The sequence below is a fragment of the Rhinolophus hipposideros genome, assembly GCF_964194185.1.
Source record: "Rhinolophus hipposideros genome assembly, chromosome: 1".
NCBI classification, from domain to species: domain Eukaryota; kingdom Metazoa; phylum Chordata; class Mammalia; order Chiroptera; family Rhinolophidae; genus Rhinolophus; species Rhinolophus hipposideros.
Genome location: NC_138047.1, coordinates 31,017,483 through 31,037,078, shown reverse-complemented (window position 1 = coordinate 31,037,078; position 19,596 = coordinate 31,017,483).

Here is a 19,596-nt window from a genome sequence, read left to right as displayed (position 1 = left end):
AGCGTGCTGAAGAAAATGGAATACTTTAAATATCAAACTTTCTTTTACATAAACTTAAGGGTAACCACTCAAAAAAAATCCAGAACTGAAATACATACCGTAATAAAAGAAGAAACAGAGGGAAACATCACAGAATACCACCACACAGAAATAATAGACAACACCAAAAAGGCAAAGAAACAATGGAGACACAGCCTTACCAGAAAACTAAAGATAGAATGACAGGAAATCCTCACGTATCAATAATCACCCTAAATGTAAATGGACTGAACTCACCAATAAAAAGTCACAGAGTACCAGATTGAATCCAAAAACTAAACCCAACCATATGCTATCTCCAAGAGACACATCTCAGCTACAAGAACAAGCATAGACTCAAAGTGAAAGGGTGGAAATTGACACTCCAAGCAAATGGTACCCAGAGAAAATCAGGTGTAGCCATAATGATATCAGATGAAACAGACTTCAGGGTGAAAAAGATAACAAGAGACAAAGATGGACATTTCATAATGGTAAAGTGGACTATACAACAAGAACACATAACAGTCATCAATATTTATACCCCCAATCAGGGACCACCGAAATATACCAAGCATCTACTAACAGAACTAAAGGAAGAAACTGACTAAAACACAATTATACTAGGGGACCTAAATATATCATTGACAGCTATGGATAGATCATCCAAACAGAAAATAAATAAGGAAATAGCAGCCCTAAATGACACATTAGATGAAATGGACATAATTGACATATATAGAGCACTTCATCCTGAAACATCAGACTATACATTCTTTTCTAGTGTACATGGAATATTCTCAAGGATAGACCATAAAATCAGCCTCAGCAAATTTAAGAAGATTGAAATCATACCAAGCATATTCTCTGATCACAAGTCTTTGAAATTGGATATTAACTGCAAAAAGAAAGCAGAAAAAAACACAAATACATGAAGATTAAACAACATACTTTTAAAGAATGACTGGGTCAAAGAAGAAATTAGAGACGAGATCAAAGATACATAGAAACAAATGACAATGAAAATACATCCTACCAAACTTTTTGGGATGCAGCGAAAGCAGTTTTAAGAGGAAAATTTGTATCATTACAGGCCTATCTCAAAACAAGAAAAATCCCAAATAAATAACCACATATTACACCTTAAAGAACTAGAAAAAGAAGAACAAGTGAAACCCAAGGTCAGCAGAAGAAAGGAAATAACAAAAATCAGAGCAGCACTAAATGAAATAGAGAATAAAAAGACAGTAGAAAAAACTAATGTGACAAAGAACTGGTTCTTTGAAAAGATTAACAAAATCGACAAATTCTTGGCTAGACTCACTAAGATAAAAAGAGAGAAGACACTAACAAAATCAGAAATGAAAAAGGAGAAGTTATCACGGACACCACAGAAATACAAAGGATCATGCGAGAATACTATGAAGGACTATATACCACCAAATTCAATAACCTAGAAGAAATGGACAAGGTCTAGAAACATATAGCCTTCCAAGGCTGAACCATGAAGACTGGAAAACCTAAACAGACCAATCACCAGTAACAAAATTGAATCAGTCATCCAAAACCTTCCCAAAAGCAAAAGTCTGGGACCAGATGGCTTCACTAGTGAATTCTACCAAACCTTCAAAGAGGATCTAATACCAATCCTGCTCAAACTCTTCCAAAAAATTGAAGAAGAGACAGTACTCCCTAACTCATTTTATGAGGCCAACATTACCCTGATTCCAAAACCTGGTAAGGACAACACAAATAAAGAAAACTACAGACCAATATCTCTGATGAATACAGATGCAAAAATCCTAAACAAAATTCTAGCAAATCGAATACAACAATGCATTAAAAAGATTATTCACCATGACCAAGTGGCACAAGAGGCACAAGGATGGTTCAACATCCACAAATTCATCAATGTGATACATCACATAAACAAAATAAAGGACAAAAATCATATGATTCTATCAATTGATGCAGAAAAAGCATTTGACAAGATACAACATTCATTTATGATTAAAACCCTTAATAAAATAGGTATAGAAGGAAAATACCTTAACATAATAAAGGCCATATATGACAAGCCCTCAGCTAATCTCATAATTAATGGTGAAAAACTGAACCCCTTTGCTCTACATTCAGGAACATGACAGGGCTGTCCCCCATCACCTCTGCTTTTCATCATAGTGTTGGAAGTCCTTGCCAGAGAAATCAGGCAAGAGAAAGAAATAAAAAGAACCCAAATTGGGAATGAACAAGTTAAATTGTCACTCTTTGCAGATGACATGATACTATATATAGAAAACCCTAAAGACTCCACCAAAAAGCTATTAGAAATAATCAACGAATACAGTAAAGTTGCTGGCTACAAAATCAACGTACAAAAGTCCATTGCATTCCTATATACTAACAATGAAATCTCAGAAAAAGAAACACAAAGAAACAATTCCATTTGCAATTGCAACAAAAAGAATAAAACACCTAGGAATAAACTTAACCAAGGATGTGAAGGACCTATCTGCTGAAAACTATGAGATATTTTTTAAAGAAATTGAAGAAGACACAAAGAAATGGAGAGACATTCCGTGCTCATGGAATCAACATAGTTAAAATGGCCATATTACCCAAAGCAACATACAGGTTTAATGCAATCCCCATCAAAACCCCAATGGCATTTTTTAAATAAATAGAACAAAAAATCATCAGATTTGTTTGGAACCACAAAAGACCCTGAATAGCCAAAGCAATCTTAAGAAAAAAGTATAATACTGGAGGTATCACGCTCCCTGTCTTTAGCTTGTACTACAGGGCTACAATAATCAAAACAGCATGGTATGGGCAGAAAATCAGACACATAGACCGACGGAATAGAATTGAGAACCCAGAAATAAAACCATATAAATATGGACAGATAATTTTTGACAAAGAAGCTAAAAACATACAATGGAGGAAAGACAGCCTCTTCAATAAATGGTGCTGGGAGAACTGGATAGCCACGTGCAAAAGAATGAAACTGGATTCTTATCTGTCACCATGTACCAAAATTAATTCAAAATGGATCAAAGACTTAAGCACAAGACCTGACACAATAAACTGCATAGAAGAAAACAGGTAGTAAACTTATAGACCTTGGGTTCAAAGAACATTTTATGAATTTGACTCCAAAGGCAATGGAAGTAAAAGCTAAAATAAACAAATGGAACCATATGAAACTTAAAAGCTACTGCAGTCAGAATGGCTATCATCAACAAGACAAATAGTAACAAATAGTAACAAGTGTTGGAGATGCTGTGGAGAAAAAGGAACCCTCATACACTGTTGGTGGGAATGCAGGCTGGTGCAGCTGTTATGGAAGGCAGTGTGGAGGTTCCTCAAAAAATTACGAATAGAATTACCATATGACCCAGCAATCCCTTTCCTGGGTACCTACCAAAAAAATCTGAAAACATTTATGCATAAAGATACGTGTGCTCCAATGTTCACTGCAGCTTTGTTTAGGGTGGCCAAGACATGGAAACCAAAACGTCCTTTGATAGATGAATGGATAAAGAAGTTGTGGTATATACACACAATGGAATACTATTCGGCGGTAAGAAAAGATTATATAGGAACATTTGTGACAACATGGATGGATCTTGAGAGTATAATGCTAAGTGAAATAAGTCAGACAGAAAAAGCAGAGAACCATATGATTTCACTGACATGTGGTATATAAACCAAAAACAACACAAGAATAAGACAAACAAATGAGAAACAAAAACTCACAGACACAGACAATAGTTTAGTTTTTACCAGAGGGTAAGTGGTGTGGTGGGAGGTGGAAGATGAGGGTAAGGGAGACAAATGTATGGTGATGGAAGGAGAACTGATTCTGGGTAGTGAACACACAATGGGATTTACAGATGATGTAATACAGAATTATACACCTGAAATCTATGTAATTTTACTAACAAATGTCACCCTAATAAATTAAAAAATAAATAAATAAAAAACAAACAAATAAATAAATTTTCCAAGTTCAAAAAAAATCTGTATGTAGGTTAACTTTGCTTTGTCATTTTCCTTGAAATTAAAATCTGTTTTTTAGAAGAAGGCTCTCCACAAAACTGTCTCTGTGTAACTGACTTGACACCTGAACAGAAGAAACTGTCTTATCTTTCAATAATTTTATTGAACAAGATAGGAGCTCAAAGCTATATTTTCTGCTACCTTATCTTACAAATTGCTGATTCAATTATCTGCTTCATCTAATCTACTGTTGATTCCCTCTAATGTATTTTTCATTTCAGTTACTGTAGCCTTCAGCTCTGATTTTTTTATGTTTCCTATCTTTTTGTTGAAGTTCTCACTGAGATCAGTGAGCATCCTTATAACCAATTTTTTGAACTCTGTATCTGGTAGATTGCCTGTCTCCATTTTGTTCTTTTTATGCAGCTTTGTTTTGTTCTTTCATTTGGGACATGTTTTGTTGTCGCCTCATTTTAGCTACCTCCCTATATTTGTACCAGGTAGAGCTGCTATGTCTCCTGGTCTTAGCAGAGTGGCCTTGTGTAGTAGGTGTCCTGTGAAGCCCAGTGGCACAGTCTCCCTAGTCACCTGAGCTAGGTCTCCAGGTGTGTCCCTTGTGTGGGTTGTGTGTGCCTTCCTGTTGCAGTTGAAGCTTGATTGCTGTTGGCACATCAATGGGAGGGGTTGACCTTCAGGCTGATTGGTTGTGAGGACTGGCCATGACTACAGTGGAAGAGCTGTTGTGCAGGGGCTGACTCTACAGAGCAGGATTTACTTTAGCAGAGCTCTGGTACCTGCCAGTGTGCCCTTTGGGTGTGTCATTTGTGGAGGTGGTTGGGTGGTGCTCTGATGTGGTCTGAAGCTGGCCACTGGGTGTTTGGGTTCTGGGGCCTCTTGGGATGGGGCTCTGGTGCAGGCCAAGATTAGCCATTGCCTGTGCCCTGCCCAGGGCCAGTTTGTATGAGCTACAAAGTGATCTGCCAATGGTTACCACTTGTGCTGGGCTTGGATATGCCTGGGAGAGGCTAAGCTTCAAACAGGCTGGCTACCACTAATGCTGGGCTTGGGGCTGCATAGCAAGAGGTATGTTGAGGTCAGATACTGCCTGTTTGAGGTTTTAGAACCTTTGAGAAATTTTAGTTTCCTAAAAAGTCTACAGCATGAGCCATGAGAGGCCATTTGTATGGAAAAGCCACTGGAAGCAGCTTGGGTGGGCCTGCAAGTTGGGTGGGAAGGGGTCTCAGGGAATCACCAGGGCAGGGCAAACAGTGTTTGCCAGGTTGATGGAAGCTCAGATATGGTACCTGTCTGCAAGTGCAGGCTGAGTATGGGAGGGCTCAACAAAGGAACAATGGCTTCTGCCAGCACCTCTCGCTGGGAGAAAGCTGCCCCTCCAGGCCTCACCCTAAGCCAGACAATTCAGTTCCTGCCCATATATGCTTGTTGCCTTTCGAGCTGCTGTCCCAGCACTGAAGGCCAGAGCGAGTGAGTCCGTCAGTGAGTAAGTCAGTGCACAGGCCCTTTCAGAGGAGCTCCTGGGACTCCAGCAGCCCTCCATCTTACTCAGCCATTATCTCCACAGGTTTTTACAAACTAGTTATAGGGACTTCTCTTCCCAGCACTGGAACCTTAGGCTGGGGACCCTGGTGTGGGCTGGTTCTCCTTGGTCTTCAGGGGGGACCTCTGCAGCTTAAATTATCCTTTCCAATTTTTAACCACCACCTGTGGGTGTGGGAGCAGCCCATTCTGCCTCTCCAACCCTTCTACCAGTCTCAACATTTGAGCCACCCTTTTTTCATTTCAGTTGCAAATCATGAAAAACATTTCCTCGTAAGGGAAAAGTAAATCTCTGTAGACTCCATTACTATGGAGAACACCTTTGAGGTAGAAGATATTTTAGTTTTTATATGTAGAACTTCCCCTGTGGCTAGGGCAGAGGGAGGAGCAGGAATCTCTTTAGACCAAGCTCTACCAGCCTGAGGAGCTTGTCCGGCCCTCAGGATACAAGGGTTCACACCAGTTTTCTGCACTGGGACATTCATAAGACCTCATGTCCTCCCTCTCACCCAGTCATGTGTTGCCCCAGCAACTACATGACTGGGGGAAGGAGAAAGCATATGGACAGGGTTGGTAGTGGAGATAAAGGAAACATGCTCTGAGTACCATATTCCCACAATCCCCTACCATTTTTTGCCTTCTGATCCAGCCATTAACTCCTGACCACCAGTAAACAGTATGCAACTCAACCTAGCCCAAATGCTTGTGGACTGCTTTGTGAATGCCTTCTATAGGGACTTACTGACCATAGAAACCAAATACAGGGCCCTGATTGTTTAGCCTAGATGGAAAAAGCCTCTAGATCTCCACTAGAATGGATCCTGGGTAATGGTGGCTCCTCCTTGAGTTAATTTTTCCTAACAAGTATCCAGGAAATAAACTCAAGGGTATTCTATAGCCTAAGCCCAATAAAACAAATTATTTCATAGACCAGGAATGGGTAAATAGCCCTCCGGCTCAGAAGGTCTCCTTTTCTCTCAGTTAGCTTTCGCCTTTGTTTTCACTATTAACATTTCAGTATATTACTAGCATAGTTTTAAATAAAATCTATTTGAATATAAGACATATTTCTTCTCCTTAACTTACGGAACTGTAAGGCTGAGTTAGAATGGTCAAGACTTGGAGGAAACAGACAGAAAAAAATTCCCATGGATAAAATTGGGTTGTATTTACCCTTGTTACCTTAGTTGAACTTAATTCCTTCTGAATAACCTTGCATGCACAGAAAAAGGAACAAAGCTTTCAAACCAGTTTGAGAATCTGATTTGCAAGGGTGTAAATCTAAGTAATGCAATGATTCAGTCTTTTTAGCAAGTACTGAGACAGATACTCAGTAAATGGCAGCTGCTGGATTAGATTAGTGGGCAAAAAGGAGGACCGACATCAGCGGTGCTATGATGCTGTCGTACTGTGAGAACAAAACTGGTTTAGAAGCAGATGGACTTAAGGAATTCAATGCAATTCAGGTTACACACAGCAATTTCCCTTCTTATGGGGAGGTGCCTGCTGCTTGAAGATTAGCCCACAGCAAAAAGGAAAAATAAAAAGTGTGGAGGAACAGGTCAAACAAGATCAAGGCTGTATTATTTGTTTTGCTGCACAGTGTGGAGTAACTGGGACTGGAGGAAGCAGGTACTCATAATAAGAGCATGTGATCCACTTCCACAATGTCGGCATAATGTACAGTCAGTTCAACGGAGTGAAGATTAGCCACTTCCACCAAACACAGCTTTGTATCCAGTGTCTCTGAAATGCCCTGGCCCACAGGCAGAGGAGCGGGCAGCCGTCAAGGTCTCCCGGCTCCATGGGAATGCTGCTTAACAGATACCTAGTTCTGTACCCAGCAGTGAAGGTCTCCCAGCTTATTGGGACGCTGCGTGCATGAGAGCAGGTCTGCAGGGGCTGCCAGGTGATTTCTCCCATGGAAAGCTCTTTGTTTTGCTGTACCTATATAACCCTGCTTCTTCTCCGCCTGAGGGCAGAGGGCTACAACTCCGGCTGCCCCCAGGGAGTCTCCTGGGTTTGTAAGTCTCAATAAACCTGTCTCACACTCAGCCACCTGCTGTGTTCTTTGGGCTTTTAGCTTCTCAGGTGCAAATCTTGGAAAAACTCAGACTCAGTCCAAACACCATTACTTCAGAATTGTGAATGAGACAAAAAGGGTGAGCTCTAAACTATGTAGCCAGGCAGAAACATGTTCAATGTTGTTACCAAGGAGACAAGAAAACGGGGCTTACTTTAAAGTCAGAAGTACACTTACTGACTTTCATTTCCCACAAGCAACCAGCAGACACCACAGAACAACAAACCCCCTTTTAAAATATTTGAACCTCTGGCTCTTCCCTGAGGTTCCACAGAATTCTGCATATAGTGTGGCCCCCCAGCGAGATATACAGAGTAAATCCTACCAGTTTCTCGACGCCTTTAATATCTACTGCAGAGACTTGCTAGTACTGAAATCAAGTGAGGAGAAGCTACGAGCTCCCTGCCTCTGGGTTTCTGGCACTTTCTAGGAAGGCATTGTACTTCCTCTGCTCTTCTTAGTTTTGATTCCCTTAGTTTTGATTCTGGTGACTGAAATAGCGAAATGTCAGGCAAACTCGTAAAGCATATGGTGAGTTAGCAAGGGACAGCCGTTAGTCATCAGGCATTGATGGGACATCTATCTTTCTCCCTTTGTTCCACTTTTTAATAAACTTCACAAGACACCTTGACCAAGAGTAAACACGTCTATACACACACATAAAGTATTTTATCCAGTGCAATGATTTTTGGTCCTGGCTGCACATTACTTTTATCTGAGGAGACTTTTTTCAAATTACCATGATTGGGCCCCACCCCTGACCAATTAAATACAACATCTGAGGTTTAGATACAGGCAATGATAGTTGTTGAAACTTCCTAGGTGAGTGCAATATGCAGCCAGGGTTGAGAACCACAGATCTAATCTATGACCCCACCTATATTATTAGTCACATTTCAACTTCAAAGTTGTTTTAAAAAATAATGTGCTGAAATATAATATACACACATTCTGTGGTTGTGGTTGTTTTCAATTTCTTAGAGAGATCTTAACAATCTTTGAAATAAGGTATATAATCTGTACCTAAGTAGAAGTGCACAACACAACAGCTGTCAACTGAAGAGTCAGCAGAGATGTATCACTTAGGCCTGGACTTGGCCTCAGGTAATTGAACATCTGACTACTAGTGGCTTAAAGAAACAGGGTTTCATTTGTCTTACATAACAAGAAGTATGGAAGGGGGTAATTCAGAGTTGGTGCAGTGCTTCAGGCACCCTAGGAGGGACCCAGGCTTTCTTCTTTCTGCTCTATAGATTGTGTCATGCAGGGACTCTGGTCTCACTCCCTACACCAGAACTCAGGATATGGTGAGGCTGAAAAGGAACACCAACAGAGCCATGGATAGGGTTTCATACCACTATGTTCTTAATGGCGGCTGGTTGAGACACAAAAGCAAACACCTGCCAGTACCCCAACGATGGGTCTTCCTGCACCCCTGTCTCACTGGCAGCAGGACAAGACACAGGAAATAGGATCAACATAATCTGCAATCCACAATCCTCTTGCTAACCGCACTTGCCAGCCGCAATCCACCATCCGTTTCTCTGCCAAACAACAAACCCCTTGCTAACTGCAATCCTCTCTTGCTAGCTCAGCCACAGCAGTTATATCAGTGGCCAATGGCTAACGGATTACAGCTGATGGCCAACTAGTCACAGCTGATGACCATCTACTACCCGAACCAGCACGGGAGGCTGAGAGCCTGGAAACTGCTCCCTAGGACTCTGTCCCCACACTCCACCCCTACAGGCTCTTGCTTCACAATCTACATGACAAGCATCTTCCACGAGGGGTCCTGTGTCAGGAACCTAGCTCACAAGAAAAAGTTTCAGTGCAGTTCAAATAATATCCCAGGGGGTGTCCCTCAATGTGCACCTACTTCCTGGGTACAGCCAGGGTTCTCAGGGCACCATGCTGGAACAATCGTGGCTCACAACCAAGGTGCTTACATATTCTCGATGGCGACCGGTGGAGACACAGGAAGCAAACATCTGCCTGTACCCCAATAAGGGGTCTTCCTGCACCACAGTCTCACTGGCGGCCAGGCGAGAACATCTGCCTGTTCCACTACATGGTGGTAAGTTCCCAAGCAAACAGGCAAGCGGTCCATCAAATCAGGGATAGAAGGCAATTTTCCATAGTCCACATTCATTTGCCAGGGCTGTGCGTTGGCCTCACAATGTGTGCCCTCCCCACAGGGCGAGGGCTCCAAGTCTTCCCCAACCTGGGGGTGAGGGCCTCAGCAAGCACTTCCCAGCCCACACAGCTACAATGACCTTCACTTTCTCTGACTTAGGTTGGAGAACCGTCCACGTCTCCCCACCCCTCCCCAGGGACCCAATCACCGAGAACAGCAGCCACTGGGCACCACACACCACGCGGGGGCTCCACGCCCCACCCCTCCCCACCCAGAGTTAGACACCATTCTTACCTGGCTGGAATCCTGCTTACAGCGATTGGGTGGAGGCCTCGGTGTCAGATGTCCACAACCCTCAGAGCCTACGGCAGCAGCAGATTACCAAAAGGAAGGTGACGCCTGTCAGGGCCAATAGGGTCGCATGCCATCCAGAGGCTCAAGAGGCCCACCAATTGACTGAGGGGTCACGTTTCTCCCAGGCAGATTGTGTTTCCTGCTCCCGGTGCTGTTCCTCACAGGCTTCCCAAGACTGAGTTTTCATATGCACAAACTGCTCCATTACCCCTTTGAAATTTCTTGGCCAGCACCAAACCCTGCTCGCTGCGCCGTGTGTCATGCAGGGTCTCTGCTCCTCCTCCCCGCTCCAGAACGCAGGATATGGTGAGGCCAAAAAGGAACACCCACGGAGCCATGGATAGGGGGTTCATACCACTATATTCTTGATGGTGGCTGGTCGAGACACAAAAGCAAACATTCGCCAGTACCCCAACGAGGGGTCTTCCTGTACCCGTCTCGCTGGCAGCTAGGCAAGACACAGGAAATAGGATCAACACAATCTACAATGCGCTTGCTAACCGCACTTGCTAGTGGCAATCCGCTTGCTGTCCGCTTCTCTGCCAACAAACTAACCCCTTGCTAACTGCAATCCGCATTTGCTAGCTTAGCCATGGCAGTTATATCAGTGGCCAAAGGCTAACTGGTTACGGCTGATGGCCAACTACTACCCAAGTCAGCACCTTTCCATGTGAGGCCAAGAGCCTGGAAACTACTCTCTGGGACTCTGTCCCCACAGATAAGATTGCCAGATTTAACAACCAACAAAAAAACACAAGACACCCAGTTAAATTTGAATTTCAGACAAATTTAGCATAAACGTCCCACGCAATATTTGGAACATACTGTAATAAAGAATCTGACTCCATTCTGGACATTTGCTGACAGATTTCAAACTTCATCACTTCCCCTTTCCCTTCTGCCCCCACACCTGAGGAAGATGATGAGAAAGGCTGGGTGCTCCTCTCCTTGGTACCAGCTGAAAGTTCCAACCATACAAGCCTCAGCCTCTTCACTTCAGCCCCATCCCTCATTACCACAAAACCCCAGGCAGTCACCCCATCCTGCTCTCTCAACCTACTTGTGGTCTGCTGGGAGCCTTCCCTGAGGTCCCGGAAAACCCCAGGATGTGAATCATAAACCTCTACTATCCTCTTGGTACATGTATGATGTCAACAGTCGCAACATCTGAACCAAATCTGGGATAGAGGTTCCATCTATTTCTGGGAGTGACAACAACACTTACACTAAAACATTATTTATGGTTTATCTGAAATTGAAATTCAACTGGACATCCTGTCTTTTATCTGGCCATCCTATCTACAGGCCTCATCTTCATGCCTGTTTCCTCAGAGTCACAGATGGGCACTCTGCCTTCAGGTCTCAAAGCCATGTTCTAAGCAGGAAGAGTCAATCAAGTTTTCCTTCTGGAGAGTCTTGGCTTTTTATTTGGGAAGGGAAGCTCTCCTCAGGTGCTTATGGCTGCATTTCATTATGTGGAACTTACTCATGTGGGTATGCTTGCTGCAAGAGGTTAGAAAATGGAGTATTTTAACCTGTCATAACAGAAAGAATAAAGGGTTGTAGCTGACTTTTGAAAGATGAACCCACAGCACCTACTAGAAAGCTGTCTGTTGCCACATGTAATGAGTATAACATCTTTGAAATACCTTCCCTTTCCTTGTCAATTTCCTTGTCACTGAATGCTGTTAGCCTGCAGTGGTGGGGGGTGGGACCAATGGGGAATTGCAAAGTCCTCTGAGAACAAAGATATGGTTCAAGGACCTGAACTTTTGACATCAGCTGGGAACTTGTTAGACATGCGGAATCTGAGATGCCACCTTGAACCCACTGAATCAAAAACTGTACTCCAACAAAGTCCCTAGGCAACTGTATGTACTTAAAGTTTGTGAAGAACTGGCCTAGAAGAACACTGGTTCTCACATTTAGCTGACATTGGAATAACCTGAACAGCTTTTAAAAATATTGCCCTAGAGATTCTAATATAATTGGTCCAGGGTGCTATCTGGGCATCATGATTTCGAAAAGATGATTTTAATAAGCAGATGATTTTAATAAGCAATGAAGTTTGAGAACAGTGGCTCTCAACTCTGGGTGAGAATCACTTGAGGTGCTTTGTTTTAAAACCACCAATGCCTGGGTCCCCTTCAGATCAGTTAAGTCTGAATGGAAAGAGGAGTGAAAAAGTGGGACGTGGGCAACAGTATTTTGAAAAGCTCTCAGATCATTTCTAATGCATGAGAACCTCCCAGGAAGAGGAAGTGAAAAGCTAATATCTTTTGGTCCAGCTGTTTGAGAGAAGAGGGAGAATAGTGGTAGATGAAGGTATCATTGAGACAGGAGGGCTATAGGGAGGGTACTGCTGAGGGCAAGAGTGGGCTTTTAATCTGATTCATATTTCAGACTCCCGGAGGGAGTTACCTCACAAAAGTCATTGCCCAAGTCTGCAAAGCAGCCGTGATAAGATAAACCACAGCAGTGCATGATTAAGCAGGGTAGTGATGAGGGAGGGTGGGAATGTGCAGTTGCAGAGTTTTAACTTTCTGAGCTATTCTTGTGAAGAACTGGCCTATTCTTAGTCCCCATGCACTATGGACAAGACCCAGAAGTTCCAAATGTGATCTAGCTGAGACTCAGCAAGCAGCTGAATCGAGAGCCAGAGCACTGTCATGGAGCCCGCCATTCAAGGGGCAAAGTGACCTGTAGCCTCTACTACACCCATAAGCAAGGCTGAGAGGCAAATGGAAGCCATTGCAGAGCCTAACAGGAACCTTTACTGCCAACAAGAGCTGGGGTGAGGTCACAGCAAACAGGAAGGGTTTCTGTGCCTTGAACAAGTCAGGAGAGACTAGCCCACACAACCACCAGCATGGTCTGTAAATGCCAGGCTGATAAGAAATATTCTTGAGACCAGAGGTGCCAGGGACACTGCTCCAATCCAAACAGCCCTTCCATTCATGTCCCCACCTCAAGGTCACCATGCCAGAGCTGATAGAGTCTGCATCACAAGGGCTGGAATGATCATTGGCAGTCAGCATCCATTCTGAATGGTCTGTGCCTGTGCCAAATCAATTTTTAAGTATTTTGACTATCACCCCTGGATAAAGCCCTCTCCCTGGGTACAGATACCAAGGTGCAACTTTGGCAGAAACAGAGGGATGGAAAAGCAAAGTCTGAGAGACTACTGACTTCGCCTACAGAGAATATTTTCATTTTTGCACTGTTCTACAGTTAGGAGATTAAGCTAAATTGACTTTTCCCAGCACTACCCAGGAGGTAGGAACACATGAGGAAAACAGGATAGTTAATAGATAAAATAAAGTAGCTACAGGTTGTCTGTACATCTGGCAGTAGGATGAGGAAATTTTCACCCTTGTTATAGACATAAGGATAATCTACTTCCTCTATTCAATATTTACCTGTGTAAATGGATTTATATTTCTCTGTAGATTTTTTCTGTTTATCTGATGTCAACCTCTATCATAATGTATTATTCTCTATGTAATTGGGAAAGGAAGAGCTAGGAAATTATGTCTAAGTCAAATTGTTCTGGAAAAAGCAAGATTTCATTCAAACAAATAGTTAATGAGAACTTCCCAAACTTGTGGAAGGAACTGGATCCTCGAATCCAAGAAACAAAGAGAACACCAAATTACCTCAACCTCAATTAGCCTTCTCCAAGGCACATTTTATTGAAGCTGTAAAAATCAAGGAAAAATAAAAAATCCTCAAGGCAGCCAGGGAAAAGAAGATGGTAACCTACAAAGGAAAGCACATTAGATTATCATCAGATTTCCCAGCAGAAACTCTACAAGCCAGGACGGATGGAACCAAATATTCAAACTAATGAAGGAGAGAAATTATGAGCCAAGAATAATATACCCAGCAAAGATATCCTTTAGATATGAAGGAGGAATAAAGACCTTTGCAAACTACAGAAGCTGAGGGAATTTTCTAATACACGACCTGCACTACAAGAAATACTAAAGGAGGCTATTCGACCACCATCAACAGGGACAATTTGTAACAACCAAATATCAAACCACCATCAACAGGGACAATTTGTAACAACCAAATATCAAACTTTTTTATACATAAACTTAAGGGTAACCACTTAAAAAAATAAATCCAGAACTGAAATATATACTGTAATAAAAGAAGAAACACAGGGAAACATCATAGAATACCACCATACAGAAATAACAGACAACAACAAAAAGGCAAAGAAACAATGGAGACACAGTCTTACCAGAAAACTAAAGATAGAATGATACGAGATTCTCACATATCAATAATCACCCTAAATGTAAATAGACTGAACTCACCAATAAAAAGGCACAGAGTAGCAGATTGGATCCAAAAACTAAACCCAACCATATGCTATCTCCAAGAGACGCATCTCAGCTACACGGACAAGCATAGACTCAAAGTGAAAGGGTGGAAATTGACACTCCACGCTAATGGTATCCAGAGAAAATCAGGTGTAGCCATATGATATCAGATGAAACAGACTTCAGGGTGAAAAAGGTAACAAGAGACAAAGATGGACATTTCATAATGGTAAAGTGGACTATACAACAAGAACACATAACAGTCATCAATATTTATGCCCCCAATCAGGGAGCACCAAAATATACCAAGCAACTACTAACAGAACTAAAGGGAGAAATTGACCAAAACACAATTATACCAGGGGACCTAAATACATCATTGACAGCTATGGATAGATCATCCAAACAGAAAATAATGAAATAGCAGCCCTAAATGACACATTAGATGAAATGGACATAATTGACATTTATAGAGCACTTCACCTAAAACATCAGACTATACAGTTTTTTCTAGTATACATGGAACCTTCTCAAGGATAGACTATATTGGGACATAAAACTCACCTCAGCAAATTTAAGAAGATTGAAATTATACCAAGCATATTCTCTGATCACAAGACTTTGAAATTGGATATCAACTGCAAAAAGAAAGCAGGAAAAAACACAAATACATGGAGATTAAGCAACATACTTTTAAAGAATGACTGGGTCAAAGAAGAAATTAGAAGAGAGAGCAAAAGATACATAGAAACAAATGACAATGAAAATACATCCTACCAAACTTTTTGGGATGCAGGGAAAGCAGTTTTAAGAGGGAAATTTATATCATTACAGGCCTCTCTCAAGAAACAAGAAAAATCCCAAATAAATAACCTCATATTACACCTTAAAGAACTAGAAAAAGAAGAACAAGTGAAACCCAACGTCAGCAGAAGAAAGAAAATAACAAAAATCAGAGCAGAACTAAATGAAATAGAGAACAAAAAGACAATAGAAAAAACTAATGTGACAAAGAACTGGTTCTTTGAAAAGATTAACAAAATTGACAAACCCTTGGCTAGACTCACTAAGATAAAAAGAAAGAAGACACTAATAAACAAAATCAGAAATGAAAGAGAAGTTATCACGGATACCACAGAAATACAAAGGATCATCCAAGAATACTATGAAGGACTATATGCCACCAAATTCAATAACCTAGAAGAAATGGACAAGTTCTTAGAAACATATAGCCTTCCAAGGCTGAACCATGAAGAACTGGAAAATCTAAACAGAACGATCACCAGAAACAAAATTGAATCAGTCATCCAAAACCTTCCCAAAAACAAAAGTCTGGGACCAGATGGCTTCACTAGTGAATTCTACCAAACCTTCAAAGAGGATCTAATACCAATCCTGCTCAAAGTCTTCAAAAAAATTGAAGAAGAGACAGTACTCCCTAAATCATTTTATGAGGCCAACATTACCCTGATACCAAAACCTGGTAAGGACAACACAAAAAAAGAGAACTACAGACCTATATCTCTGATAAATACAGATGCAAAAATCCTAAACAAAATTCTAGCAAATCGAATGCAACAATGCATTAAAAAGATTATTCATGACGACCAAGTGGGGTTCAACCCAGTGGCACAAGGATGGTTCAACATCCGCAAATCCATCAATGTGATACATCACATAAACAAAATAAAGGACAAAAATCATATGATTCTATCAATTGATGCAGAAAAAGCATTTGACAAGATACAACATCCATTTATGATTAAAACCCTTAATAAAATAGGCATAGAAGGAAAATACCTTGACATAATAAAGGCCATATATGACAAACCCTCTGCTAATCTCATAATTAACGGTGAAAAACTGAAGCCCTTTGCCCTATGTTCAGGAACACAACAGGGCTGTCCCCTATCACCTCTACTTTTCAACAGTGTTGGAAGTCCTTGCCAGAGCAATCAGGCAAGAGAAAGAAATAAAAGGCATCCAAATTGGGAATGAAGAAGTTAAATTGTCACTTTTTGCAGATGACATGATGCTATATATAGAAAACCCTAAAGACTTCACCAAAAAGCTCTTAGAAACAATCAACGAATATAGTAAAGTTGCTGGCTACAAAATCAACATACAAAAATCCATTGCATTCCTATATACTAACAGTGAAATCTCAGAAAAAGAAATGAAAAAACAATTCCTTTTGCAATTGCAGCAAAAAGAATAAAACACCTAGGAATAAACTTAACCAAGGATGTGAAGGACCAATCTGCTGAAAACTATAAGACATTTTTAAAAGAAATTGAATAAGACATAAAGAAATGGAAAGACATTCCATGCTCATGGATTGGAAGACTCAACAGTTAAAATGGCCATATTACCGAAAGCAATATACAGGTTTAATGCAATCCCCATCAAAATCCCAATGGCATTTTTTAAATAAATAGAACAAAAAATCATCAGATTTGTTTGGAAACACAAAAGACCCTGAATAGCCAAAGCAATCTTAAGAAAAAAGAACAATACTGGAGGTATCACACTCCCTGTCTTTAGCTTGTACTACAGGGCAACAATAATCAAAACAGCATGGTATTGGCAGAAAAACAGACACGTAGACCAATAGAATACAAAACCATATAAATATGGACAGATAATTTTTGACAAACAAGCAAAATCCATACAATGGAGAAAAGATAGCCTCTTCAATAAATGGTATCGGGAGAATTGGAAAGCCACATGCAAAAGAATGAAACTGGACTGCTATCTGTCACCATGTACAAAAATTAATTCAAAATGGATCAAAGACTTAAGTATAAGACCTGACACAATAAACTGCATAGAAGAAAACATAGGTACTAAACTTATGTACCTTGGCTTCAAAGAGCGTTTTATGAATTTGACTCCAAAGGCAATGGAAGTAAAAGCTGAAAAAAATAAATGGGACTATATGAAAATTAAAAGCTACTGCACAGCAAAAGGAACCATTGACAAAATAAAGAGGCAACCAACTGAATGGGAGAAGATTTTTGCAAACAGTGCCTCCGATGAGAGGCTAATATCCAAAATATACAAGGAACTCATGAAACTCAACAACAACAAAACAAACAACCCAATTGAAAAATGGGCAGAGGACCTAAACAGACATTTCTCCAAAGAGGACGTACAAATGGCAAATAGACATATGAAAAAATGCTCAACAACACTAATCATCAGAGAAATGCAAATAAAAATCTCAATGAGACAACACCTCACCCCAGTCAGAATGGCTATCATCAACAAGACAAATAGTAACAAGTGTTGGAGAGGCTGTGGAGAAAAAGAAACCCTCATACACTGTTTGTGGGAATGCAGGCTGGTGCAGCCATTACAGGAGGCAGTATGGAGTTTCCTCAAAAAATTACAAATAGAATTACCGTATGACCCAGAAATCCCTCTCCTGGGTATCTACCCAAAAAAATCTGAAAACATTTATGCATAAAGACACGTGTGCTCCAATGTTCATTGCAACTTTATTTAAGGTGGCCAAGACATGGAAACAACCAAAATGTCCTTCGATAGATGAATGGATAAAGAAGTTGTGATATATATATATATATATATATATATATATATATATATATATATATATATATATACACACACACACAATGGAATACCATTTGGTGGTAAGAAAAGATGAAATAGGACCATTTGTGACAACATGGATGGATCTTGAGATTTTAATGCTAAGTGAAATAAGTCAGACAGAAAAAGTAGAGAACCATACAATTTCACTGATATGTGGTACATAAACCAAAAACAACAAAAGAACAAGACAAACAAATGAGAAACAAAAACTCATAGACACAGACAACAGTTTAGTGGTTACCAGAGGGTAAGGGGGGAGGGGATGGTGGATGAGGATAAAGGGGATCAAACATATGGTGATGGAAGGAGAACTGACTCTGGGTGGTGAACACACAACGGGATGATGTAATACAGAATTGTACACCTGAAATCTACATAACTTTACTAACAATTGTCACCCCAATAAACTTTAATTTAAAAAAAAGAAAAGGAAAGAAAAAGCAAGATCTCTACCAAAAGGACTGATGACTACTTGAGGCGATACACTACAACCAGAAGGAAAAAATGTCCACCATTGCATGGAAAAGCAATGAGTTAGCCCAGAATCTCTTAGGGAAAGCTATTTACTAGACTGAACCTCATCTCTGAGAGAAGCTTCTGGATCATTCCACTACTTTTATTTGGGACATTTCCTGAATATTTGTGTAGCTTAACTCTGTGTTAGGCCCTGTTCTAGGGCCTGGGGATACAGTAGTAAACAAAACAGACAAAATTATCTGAATTCACACATGTTATAGCTGCAGGAGAGGGGGACAGAAAACAGACCGAATAAATAAGTAGAAGTGTATGATTTTTAATATAGTGTCACGAGCAGAATTATACAGAAAAGAGAGACAGGGAACGTCCATTGCCGGGTTACAATTTTAAATAGGGTGATGAGAGAAATTTCTCACAGAGAGAGTGACATTTAAGCAACAACCTGGAGGTGATGAGGAAGCAAGCCATGTAGATATCCAGAAGAAATGCTCCCAGTAAAAAGAACAGCAGTTGCAAAGGCCCTGAGATCCAAAGGTGCCTGGAAGGTACCAGGGGCATCATGGGTGAACGGGAGAGTAGCAGGAGATGAGTCAGTGAGTGTATCGGTACAAGTGACAGAAGGAAACAGAACACCCTGCTCCAATACAAGAAGATTCATCACTTGCACTTTGAGCTTAACATAAAAGTCACCAAACCCACCACTACTTGTACTAAAAGAAGACATAGGATTTTCAACTTTTTCTTAAGATCCCCATGTATTGTTAAGGCTCTCTCTTCAATCGTAAGAAATTTTTCTCTAGATCACTACTAAGCATTAAAGTGCTGAAGAAAACTGAATCTGGCCAACTGGCACTTTATACTGACAAAATTCTCCTAATTTACCCATCATGAGCTAATGAGCTAATTTGCATTAATGAAATATGGGTCATAGCTGAACAGCTCCAATTTGTTACTAGAGAAAATGGTGGAACACATGTTAAATGGCCAGAAAGCAGAGAGGAATTGGGAAGAGAAGAACA